Source organism: Drosophila biarmipes, chromosome 3L, assembly GCF_025231255.1.
Source record: "Drosophila biarmipes strain raj3 chromosome 3L, RU_DBia_V1.1, whole genome shotgun sequence".
Classification (NCBI taxonomy): domain Eukaryota; kingdom Metazoa; phylum Arthropoda; class Insecta; order Diptera; family Drosophilidae; genus Drosophila; species Drosophila biarmipes.
Window position 1 is genome coordinate 2,409,621 of NC_066613.1, and position 12,785 is coordinate 2,422,405.

A 12,785-nucleotide genomic window follows, 5' to 3' on the forward strand; every position below is an offset into this window, starting at 1 on the left:
GCCGGGGAAGGAGCGTTAAGAAATCCAAGCGTTTCATCGACGTCCTCGCGACACGCTAGGTCATATGGCTGGAAGCGTCTCTCGAGTTCGTCCGCAAAAGCAGAAGAAATTTCCGTGTCGGACCTGCACCATGTATCGTCAGATTTTTTAATGGGGATCTTTCGAAGTGGCTGTCGTTTCATATTCCGTGTACATTTCCAAAGGTTAAATCCGTAAGGCTTGGTGGGGTCAGCATTGAGAAGCATCGTATCGAAATATTCTCGCTTCGTTTCATAAACAAGCTTCTTAAGATCGTCTTCGGCTCTACGATATGCCCTTTTGTCGACTGGATCTTGAAATCTCATATATCTGCGCCGAAGTGAGCGTTTCAACCTTTTCAGATCCATAACCTCAGGTTTTAAATGAGCCTGAGGTGGGCTGGAAGGGCTTGAGACTTGTCCTGATGTTGAGGACTCGGCAGCTATATGAATGTTCCGGACAAATAGCTCAACGGCGTCGTTAATGGCGTCAGGAGAGCCTAAGACCAAATTAAGGTTGATAAGCCGGTTAATTGTTTCTTGAAAGCGTGGATGCAAGGCCTACGAACAATTCTTTGCGCAACGACTCTGAATTCGACGAGAAGTGGGATGTGATCTGAGCTTAGCTCAAAACTTTCTGAGATAGAGAGACACTCCGGACGAATTCCTCTGTAGACAGCAAAGTCAATTGATGTTGGCGTTCTTTGGTTGTAAGGATAATGCGTAGGACCTCCGGTTGCAAGGACCTGGACATTTGATCGTTGAACAAAGTCCGCTAGAGCTCTTCCACGGGTGGTTGAGTTACGAGACCCCCAGAGACGGTGGTGAGCATTCCAGTCACCTGCGATTACAAAATTATTTCCCAGGTCGTCAAAGAGTTTTTCAAAGTCATCAGTAGAACATTGAAAATTTGGTGGGCAGTAGACAGACGCGATAGCTATTTCACCAAGGTCTGTTTTTACTTTGACGGCAACACATTGAACGTTGGCAAGTAAGTCAGCATTCCACACACCAATGTTAAGGCCTATTTGACTCATGGCTGTGGAGTATTGACTGGGAGGTACTCAGCAAATGCTTGAGTAGTTCCTGGAGAATTTTGTGGCAAGAGTTTTGTAATAATGCCCATCATAGACACCATCATTTGAAATAGCTTGTCGATCTGAGCAACGAGGGAAGACTGCTGCTGAAGATTTGGCTGTTGCGCTTGAGGACTTTGTTGTTGCTGCGATGGCTGCTGTCGAGGCGGTACTGCCTGTTGGCGTGGCTGACTTTGCTTGTTGCTTCCCGGTGGAGGAAACTGTTGGCTCTGCGGATAAGATATAGGAGCTTGATGATGCTGAGTACGACTAACTTGACCACGGACGGCATTTGCGTAGCAGTTTGGTGCCGCAAAGTTTGAACGAACATTTGGGCTAGTTGACTTTTGAGGGACGGTGCTGCGATGGGATATGACACTTTTTCGTCGATTAGCAATCTGCTGATAAACAACGCAGCCTTTATAGCTAGCTGTGTGATTTCCGCCACAGTTAACGCACTTGACTGGGTTTACATCCTTAAGGCAAGCCTCCAAACCGTGTTGTAGGCCACACCTGACACAGTTGAAGGGTTTTTGGCAGTGGTTTTTAGTGTGTCCAAATGCTTGACAGCGGTGGCATTGAACGACATCATCCTTTTTGTATGGGAGTTCAACTTGAACCCGTTGCCATTTCAGAGTGTCTTGATATCATGGATTTCCTTGTTATTTGCCGCCGGTTCTAGTTAAACGAAAACTAGATTGACAGATTTGGTTTTGTCGAAGCGACTTCTAGGTCTATTAACAAAGCGAACTTTGTGGCCAGTCAAGGTAAAACTTTCCTTTATATTTTCATCCGGGATAGAATGATGGACACCACGGATGACAACGCGATAAGATCTCTTTTCTTTGAGCTGCCACGAATGGAATGACGCTCTGTATGCATCAGGATCTGCGGCCAAAATGGAAACAGAGTTGTTGGGGTGGCATTTCAGGGAGTATTTCGACGGGTCAACGCTTCTGTCTATGGATCTAAAAAGTCCGTTCAGATTCTCGCAGTGATCAACCACAGTTGGGGGTGGTTTTTGGGAGGGTGATTGTCCTTGACTGCCCGACGGATGGCTGGTATTCTTGCTATTGCAAGCGGCGTTGTGGACAGTTTTGGTGCTGACAACGTTGTTGTTGCTGGTAGAAGCTTTCTCCAACACGTTGAGGTTAACTGTCTGAGAGGCTTCCACGTCTATTTCTATGCTCGAAAGTTCTGAAAAACGGTTAGAAGAAACGTTCTTTTTCGGGCTATTGGAGTTTCTTTGAATTTTTGAAAAAGAATTCGGAGATCTAGAGTCAAGACGGCGTTTGCTGCTTGACGAACTCGGAGTCCACCAGTCCTCATCGTCACCATTTATGGCTACAGCTCAACGGCTTTGCTGGGTAATGGTGGGTTGTAGTGGGAGGTGCTAGCATATAGGTGAATGAACTTAGATAACAAGCTATTAGGGGCCTCGCTCATTTTCTTTTGTTGTAAGGCTACAGATTTCCTAATGTTTAGCTCATCTTCGCAGTCCGAAATACAAGCCATTATTGCTATTGGTAAGTGCTATGCACTGCTTTATCGACTTGTTGTAGTTATAAGCCTTTAGACGAGCTTCGGTTGAGGTGGACTTAGCCCAGTGTGTAAGGCGCAAGTCCCACGGTAAGGCGGGACCCGGCTCAAACCCACCAAGGGAGGGGAAAATCAAATTTTTTTTCTTTTAATTGGAAGTAAAATAATGTGTTCAAATTTATTTCGAATTCAAAATTGAACCAACCAGCGGAGATCGTACGTAACACAGTTGCAACTGTTAGTTTGTCTTTACTGTTCCACCTGTTTTGTCTTCGCAACAAGACACAACTAAGGGCACTGACACCGCGACTTTAGACGTCGGATTCAAGAAATCACCAACTTTTGCCACGAAAGTGGACTTGTCCATAGACTCTTCACAGAGAATTTCACAGCAATGCAAAAAAGCTTCTGCACTCCACGAAAGCATGATCGAGACTGGCTTGGCCTTGCTGTAACTATTGTTTTGCTGCCTTGTCTAGTGGTTGAAATGTGTTTGTCCATTTCCACTAGAGTTTGACTCGTTATGTTTTCTCTGAGTAGTAGAGAAACTATTTGCGAAATGAGCCCTCATGTTGTTGCTTTCCAATTCCTGAACTATGACCATTGCATTTGGTAGGTCAGGTGGATTCATTGAGAAAATAGTATCTGAAATTTGGCCGTTGAGGCCGGTAATGAAAACTCTAAGAGCTGTCTTCCTATGTTTCTCATTCATTTCTGCTGTTATAGGTTTGTTTCTACCGTAGTTTTATTAATTAGCAGAGTTAATTTTCTATTAACTGTACCATAATAATCCATTATGGATAATTTTCCCTGACTCAATACACTTAATTCCTGTTCAATAATGTTTGTTCAATAATGTTTGTCGCTAAAGACGAAGTCAAGTCTTGCCATTATGGCATCGAAATTTAGTACCGTTATGGGTTAAAGCGTCGATCTTAAGTTAACGATCTCCTCTTTTAATGGATTTAATTCAAGATTTACAATTTGCTTAATTAAATCTGCTACATTTAACATGTTGTTGTTTGTTAATGCCTGATGGCTTGTATTTTCTTGTGGCGGATTCATGTGGAGTCTTTTATTTGCTCCAGTCTGGCTTGTTGAAGGTTCTGGCATTTCGAGAACTCTTTCAAAATTTGAAATTAACTCTTCCATTTCCTTTCTTACACATTTTTTTTTTTATAAAATAATAATAATAAAAAATGTATGATAAAAATAGTATCGCTCTCGATGTTATTTTTCCTGTTGGGGTCGTCCTTATCCTGAATGATGATCCTGATTGGGGTCGTCCTTCTTTTTTTCTGTTTTTAAATTGTCTCGTGGTCTTCCTTCTTTAATTGGGTCTTCCTTCTTTTCCAATATTTGGCGAGAGACTGCCCTTCAGCCTGTTTTTTTAGAATGTCTTTGTTGTTGATTTTGAAGATTTTTTTAAAATTGTTTTAAACAATGTTTATTTTTTATTTTTTGATGAAACATTGTTTGTCGCTTTTTGATTTTTAAAATAATTTATGTTACGATCACTATTTTGTAGTTTGAGATTTTAAGGGGATTATTTCATTAATTAATTTCCACCTTAGTTATTTGATCAACACAAACTTTTTATTTATTCGTCGGTTGTATCGGGTTTTTTGGACGCGCTAAATTCCTTTTTTCACTTTAAAGCTTTTTTGTTTTTATTTTAAAGCTTGTTTTTTTAGATTTTTTTAATCGCACGGCATCACGTTGGGTGCCAATTAAGTTTCTCACTAGTGATTTGATTTAAAAAAATTTACTTTTATTTATTAATCACTTAATCACTACTACAATTTTTGTACTTTGAACTTAGTTAATTCACTGCTCGTTTACTTTTACTCGATTTGTACTACTGCTCGATTCGGATCTCAAAAACCGACTGTCTGATCTCTAGTTCAATGATCAATAATCAAACCTCGGCTTAAGAGATTTTATCCCCAAAAATTGATAAAGAGAATGGCTCAAGAGAGTCGGAAAATAGGATGATGCAATTTGCCAATTAAATTTGAAGTCCAATCTTGGCCGGAAATTGGTGTTTACATTAGCGGAGTTTTAGGCACCGCTTTGGGGATCTTTTTGTTTACGTTAACGGACTCGGGGCTCGCTTTGGGGATCTTTTGTTTACGTTAGCGGACTGGATGTTTACAGCATCCGTTTGATTTGGGCTGCGTGAAATTGATCTGGGTGGGAATGATTCGGAGGCCTGGTTGAAAGAAATAGCTGACCACGGGCTTATCTCGGGTCTGTCAGAGTTATTTGTAAATTGGCTCTCTGCTCAAAGTTGTTTGTAAATTGGGTAAGAGCCCCTAAATAATGTGTCATATAACTTGCATAGGTATTTAGAAGTAAAGCTTATTACTTTTCTGTTCCTCTTAAAGAACAAAAAATTAGTTTTACATACAGATACGACGGCCATTCTCTGCTTTTAATTTTATGAAGTAGTATCACCAAAGGCCTTGCGCAACATCCTCAACGCTTCCGCAGCCAAAAATTTATTCTGCAGCCAAAATTTTATTCCGCAACCAAAATTTGATGGCACTTCTGTGCTCAATTAAATCAGACATTGTAAAAATCGATAAATGCACTCTTGATCGTTTGGTAAACACAAGCGTAAACATAGTACTGGTACTGACATTCATATGAAATTACCGCCAGATATCATCAACAGTAATACCAACTCAAGAAAAAAAGAACTAGTCCGCCATCATAAGCCCGCGGATTATAAAAAAAAAAATCACCTTACTTTTGGCCCGAAGTGGTATGTATTCAACCCTGCCTACGCAACAATAAACAAACTGACGTTTGTGTCTCACAATGGTTTCCCCGATGTCTCGATTATTAATGGATGGAGATCTAAGAGTGGAACATAATACTGTTGAAATATTTACTTGAAATAAATGAGTTAAGATTTTTGTTTTTATTAGAAGGATATAAGTTGAAAAATAAATTTGATGATATAGCATGTTATAATTATTACATAAAATGTGAAAGGGCTTGTGCGGACTAACGAACGTCGACTACGGAATCAATATCGCCTCTTATAATATTATGCGTGAAAATAGTACCAAGCATTTTCAACGATTTACTAGAGTAGGCAATTGATCATTAGCATCCTTATCTAGTAGTTTTGATCCCTCTCCAAACCACGATACACAAAAAGAAGAATGTGTTTTGTTACAGACTCAATTCGGACAATGAGAAACTGATGCTGTAGACTCCAAAATGTGAAACCATATTCCAAGGAATGATGAACAAGGGAGGTAAAAAACAAATTGGTTTTACGTTCATTAATAACTGACACCATTCTCGGAACTTATTACTATTTGACTGCAAGCAGAAACCTGACTCCATTGTGTTCAATAATAATCAAAAAACAAATCCTAACAACCTCAGCATACGTTCAAGTTTACGAGAGTGAGTATCGATAGACAAGTACAAATGGTGCAAGAAAACATAAAAAAAAGGCTGCGATATTAGAATGATTAGTTGCTTAGAATAATAATATTATTATTGTAATATATTATATACTGTTTTTATATAAAATAGTATATATTTAAGGATGTAATACTTATTATTATTTTATTTCTAGTATTTTAAGTGTAGGATCCACACTTTTGAGGTGCTTGCAATGCGTACTCTTGCAAGGAATCTAAATCTGACTCTGTAACTTGCTCCTATATTATTCGTGGTCACGGAGCTATCATATTCAAAAAGCTTCGATGGCATTTTTTTCTACCTGTTACATACTTTTCCCTCAATACAATGCAGTATTTTACTCCACGAGTAACAGTTTATGATTGCAACGGAAGAACTCTTAAATGGACTTGCAAGAAAAAGGCCACCCATCTAAAGCCTATGGTAGTTAACCAAGAAAGTTCCAGCCGACCTCGGCCGGGATCCAGAAAAAGCATCTCCTAGACCTTCATTAACTCTGCCGACTTGATTTTCTAAAATTTTTTGTAAGCCCACCTGGAAGTTAATTTCTTCTGGGTCACCCCTTATGACAGAATTTTATGAAGTTGGTGTCAAGAGCTTCAAGACTTTGTTTAACAGATCCACACGAAAGTGTATTTTTGAAGATCTTCCAAGCCTCCAAGATTAATAAAATTAATTCATATTGAAATCAAAAAGTCCGAGAAAATAGCACGACTGTCTTCGACTGTTATTAAAAGGGTAAGCTGTATTCGCATTGTGGCAAATTTCAAGGATGAGGACCTGCCAACATAGCAAACTATCCAACTTACCAATCCGGTTTGGTTGTACACCGCTTAATTTAAATCAAAAGTGTACAACGTCACAGATATAATCTTTGATTACAAAACAAGTATATATAACCTAAAAGAGATCCTGTATATGGATGTGTGGTTATTTTACTCAAGAGCAGCTAATTGTCTTGAAAAACTATAAATGGTTCATGCTAAATTTTGGCTGTGTACTTGTCCTATGAAATAAAGAAACGTTTAAATTGATTAATGAATAAAATTCGTAAGCCTTGAATTGATGCGCATCGTAAATTATGTGTAGAACACTGAGGTTGAAAAAGAAATGCAGTAAAATTACGGCTATTTAATTGAGTTCAACACTCTTATTTTCGATACAATTTCTTTACTGCCTTAAGAATTTTAAATGGTGTGTTGGAATGCCGCAATGACTAGAAGTGGTTTGATTATGCGCTGAACTGATTACTTTTATAGACGTTATTTAATGATTGAATAGGTTCCATTATTTATTCGGTTTGGTCTGATCGTCGAATGTAAGACTTTGGAAATAACAACATAACTATCCTAGTCGATCTATCCATCCGTCCCTGAGTTTACGGAAATTGTAAGAGACAGTTTTTTTTATTTTATTTATCTAATTTATTGTTTTATCACATCGCTAGAAGCATGTATTTTTAATTTTTAATTTTTAAATTGAATAACAGGACTCCGCCGGTCTTTGGACCAGGAGAGGATGTACCACATCTCAGCAGCGGAGCGGAACACAGGTGTGCCACATGCATCACGGAAACCAGCGGGACAGCAGCATTAGGCAGAACTTTGTTTAAAAGCTGCGCGTAAAGGTTCAATCTGCCACGGACTTTGGATTCGCATAGTGGAGAGATTCATCGGGCCGTGCGCAAAAGGAAAATATCGGTTCCCGGAGGCCCTATATAAAGCCGCAGGGCGTGGGCAGCTGAACCATCAGTCGATCGCAAGGAGTCAAACCCTCAAGATCACATCAGATCAAAACAGTCAAACAACCAAGTAAGGTACGAGGGAACCACAACAAGTCGAGTCATCGGAAGCATGATCGCTACCACGAGACGTTCACGATTGGGATACCAGGAATCTCCGAATTGAGGCACAGATAGCTAAGGTAAAGAGGGCATAACACGGTTTGGTCAAGGCGATCTCTTTATTCCTGTCCAGGAAGTCCTGAAGTAACGCCTTGAGAAACTGTCAGAGTCTGAGCAGTGACGTCCGGCGACAAGAAATCGTGAGCTCGGAGGAAGCCGTTCTAAACACAATGTACCTTACCCCAAGCACTTCTTAGGCGTGTCCCGGCGTAACGTCAAGTGCAAAAGTACGTCAAGTGCAAAAGGAGCAGGTTCTAGGGGGATCAGCCAGATGGGAGAGCGGTCGATCTGTACGGTCTGGTGTGGAGTTTTCCAGGAGAGCCTACGGTTCCGACTCGTGAATTCCTGGAGCGGCGTGTCCGAACCCCGAGTACAACGAGCCAGAACAGAGAGCGGTCGATCGGTACGGTCTCGAGTGGAGTTTTCCAAGAGAGCCTACGGTTCTAATTCATGAAGTCCCGGAGCGGCATATACCCGAGATCCCGAGTACTAGATGCCACACTACTACTACAGATCAAGACCCGAGGAAACGTCACGGACAGTAAGCGAACGGGTGAGTCTAGGGTGGAACGTTCGTTTACACTAGAAGCGTAGAAGCGAAGTGATGCGCGGGGTTGCTTTCTGGCGTTTGCTCTGACGGTTCGGGCGATCTGAGCAGAAAGCCCAGTGGGCCCATCCAGGACAGTCCAAGGGAAGGGTCGAGCAGCGAGCGAGGATCTTCAGGGAATTACAGGACCGTCAGCGATATCAAGGCCACCCGAGATCCCAAGCCGTCGGCAATTATAGCCGCAAGACTTACTGAGCTACTGGGCGGTCACGTTTATATAACTCCGGTGGCTAGTCGCACGAATATCAAAACGAGCTGACCATAAGAATCAGTTCGTTACAGTTTAATGTGTAGAGAATATATTAATTTAAAGTACCTAAATCCAACAGGAACATATCAGCGGGGAAATCCCTCTTAACTTGCAGCGATACCATACCTCGCAGAAGACGAAGTTTAAGATTTGGCAAGAGCACCAAAAGCTGATCCATACTCTCGATGCAGTAGATTCTATCAAAGCACCGGAAGTGGACTAGACCTCTGCGGGTAAAAGCAACATAGAGCGGTCTGCGCTTCTTAAGCTTCATTGCTTCTGCATATATTAAAAAGTTCTCCGACGAGGGCATAGACGTAGATAATTATAAGTCAATTAAATTTTAAATTTTAATTTTTTTTTTAATTTTAAATTTTAATTTTGAATTTACTATTTTTACTAGTCCTCACTTTCTTTCTGAATTTTAATTCCAATATGCTAAGTTGTGTATTAAAATAGTCAGGTGGTGCCCCTAACTAATCTTGTAGTGAGTTTCCTTACTGATTTCCTTGATAGTGTGTGGCAGTTGGTTCCAAGTGCGAACAGCATATACAATGCCTACTTGTGCATAGGTACTTATAAGTAAAGCTTATTATGACTCTGTTCCTCTTAACGAACAAAAAATAATTTTTTCATACAGATACGACGGCCATTCTCTGCTTTTAATTTTATGAAGTAGTATTAGGGTCTTAAGGGTTGTCCAAGATTTTAGTGGCATGTTAAAGATTTTAATTATAACGTCAACTATATGGTCAGCTCTTTGTCTATTATAAATATATCTTGCCACATTATTGAAAGCTGTCTGCAGCTTGCGCTGACCTACGGAGCTGCAGTCCCACAGATTTATAAATGTGATCATTTTAAATTCTAGATTAATTGCAGCTTTTACTTACTCAATAGGAGTCTTATTAATGGTTAATTTTTTCAATGCATCGGTAGCCATCCCTCTTTTGCATACAACAAAACATATTGACATTTTCGGGTTTAAGCCTATCAAATTGATTTTCGTCCACTGGCTAACAATTTGCAGTTCAGCTTGGCACACACTTATACATTCATTATTTCTACGAATAGGATTACATACATTTGAACATCATCAGCATACATTTGTGCTTCACAGTTTGACATTTGACGGATCCTTGGGGCACACCACGTTTCAGACATAGAAAACACGAATACACATTATTTACAAAAAGCGACTGCCCACGATTGCACAAATAAGAAGGAATAAGTTGGCTGATGAACGCCAGAAATTACATAGACGTTTACTTAATACAAAGAATTTCGTGATTTACCGTGTCAAATGCTTTGCTATAACCTAAAAGATTCAAAAATGTTATGTAGTCAGTATGCATTTTTACCCTGATGTCTTCAACTATTTTAATTATAGCTTATGCCAACACGGAACCTTGATTGCTTATCAGTTAGAATTTTGTTAGTTGTTAAATAATTTATCATCTGACCAGCTATAAGTCGTTCGAATACTTTTGACAAATATGGTAGGACTGAAATTGGACTATAATCATTTGCAGTTTTTGGGATTGGTATTATTATAGCTAATTTCCAAGAGTCGGAAAATATTGATTATGTCAGGACAGTATTATATATAAATGTTATGAATGGTAATATTTTTGGCAATATTATCCATATAAATGTTGAGTTTATGTCGTCGACTCCAGTTGATTTGACTTAATTTGTAACATTGATTTAGAACATCAGACTCAGTTACACACGCGAAACTAAAACTACTATTACAGGTACCATTATCACAGTCGCCATTTATATTACTTTTTATACATTATTATTACATTTATATTACATAATCACAATTTCGATATGTATTTTAAGGAAGCTGGTCAAGATAGTCATCTTTAATTACATCAAGTACTTTACAGTCAAAATTTTTTTTAAAGTTCATCAGGATTGACATTGGGTAAGGTTGGATTTACCAATGCCTAGTTTCTTAATATCAGCCCATTTCTTCTGACCCGTTGTTGCCCTAATAAAATCTGGTAAAGCAATATTTGCGTTTCTCTTGATTAATCAATTGTGATACTTTTCTCTTAGAGCTTTATATTGCGCGACGTCCTGGCTTGACTTGTACGGCTTTCATTTTTTAAATGCAGTATCCCGTTTGTCAATAAGTACCTTAATTGCTAAACTAAACCATGGATTTTCACTTGGCTTGGTCATTTTCATCACTAACGGTACTGATTGGTTGTATAAGGATATTATATTCTCTTGTAGGACAGCCAATTGAGAATTAATATTTGTATAGTCATAAATAGAGTCCCAGTCACATAAATTACAATCGGTACTTAGCAAGGCATAGTCAATATTTTTAAAGTCCCTATTAAAAATATGGTATTAGTACGAGTATATCAGTACAGAAATATTCTAAAGCGCCACCTACCGGCTATTTACGTATATGTTATGTGGGAGGCAGACAGTTTTAATCGTTTAAGTCGTTTTGTTTCTATCATCAAAACTGTAGGCGGTACAGATTTTCGCGGAGTGTGGGCGTTAGAGTGGGCGTGGCCCGCTGAAACGAATTGAAATGTAAAAAACTGAAATTGTAAAAAAGAATGAGTGGTTGTATACGCTTCCTTTTACCTGTTACATACTTTCTGATAAACCAATTGTTATTGTTAAAACACAGGTCCACTGGCCTTATCAATGTTACCATGTACGCCTGTCAGTGAATCCTGAAAAAAGTTTATTTTATTAGATATTTGAGACAAAAAAGTTTGCCATTTTATCTCTGTGGACGGCAGTCCACGTAGTGCAAAGCGCACAAAAAGGGTGAGCGAAGGCGACTACTATATATACACAAAGAAATGAAAATCTACTAAATACATATACTTTCTATATTATTATATTCGGAAAGCTGCAATTTACTATGTCATTGCTTAGTATTGTTTGATATTAATAAAGCGAAGTGATGCGCGAGGCTGCTTTCTGGCGTTTGCTCTGACTGTTCGGGCGATCTGAGCAGAAACCCCAGTAGTCCCATCCCTCCTCGCAGAAGACGAAGTTTAAGGTTTGGCAAGAGCACCAAAAGCTGATCCATACTCTCGATGCAGTAGATTCTATCAAAGCACCGGAAGTGGACTAGACCTCTGCGGGTAAAAGCAACATAGAGCGGTCTGCGCTTCTTAAGCTTCATTGTTTCTGCATATATTACAAAGTTCTCCGACGAGGGCATAGACGTAGATAATTATAAGTCAATTAAATTTTAATTTTTTTTTTTTAATTTTAAATTTTAATTTTGAATTTACTATTTTTACTAGACTCCTCACTTTCTCTCTGAATTTAAATTCCAATATTGTATTCCAATTGTGTATTAAAATAGGCAGGTGGTGCCCTTAACTTGTCTTGTAGTGAGTTTCGTTACTGATTGCCTTGATAGTGTGTGGCAGTTGGTTCCAAATGCGAACATCATATACAATGCCTACTTGTGTATAGGTACTTAGAAGTAAAGTTTATTATTTTTCTGTTCCTCTTAATAAACAAAAAATGAGTTTTTCATATAGATACGACGGCCATTCTCTGATTTTAATTTTATGAAGTAGTATGAGGGCCTTAAGGATTGTCCATGATTTTAGTGGGATGTTAAAGATTTATAAGTGTGATCATTCTAAATTCTAGATTAATTGTTGAAGATAAATGTTTCAAATTCAAAAATACCCGCCAAGTCAGAGGGCGCTTTTAATATCATATCGATTGTATCGAATCAAAACATAAACACATAACCTAAAAGCTGTTAAAGAGAGTAAATAAACAAGAGTTTGAGTTTTCAAGAAATATCGTTTATTTACTGGCCTAAATAACTAAATTAGTAAAAGTTATAATATTAATTGCAGCTTTTACTTACTCAATAGGAGTCTTATTAATGGTTAATTTTTTCAATGCATCGGTAGCCATCCCTCTTTTGCATACAACAAAACAT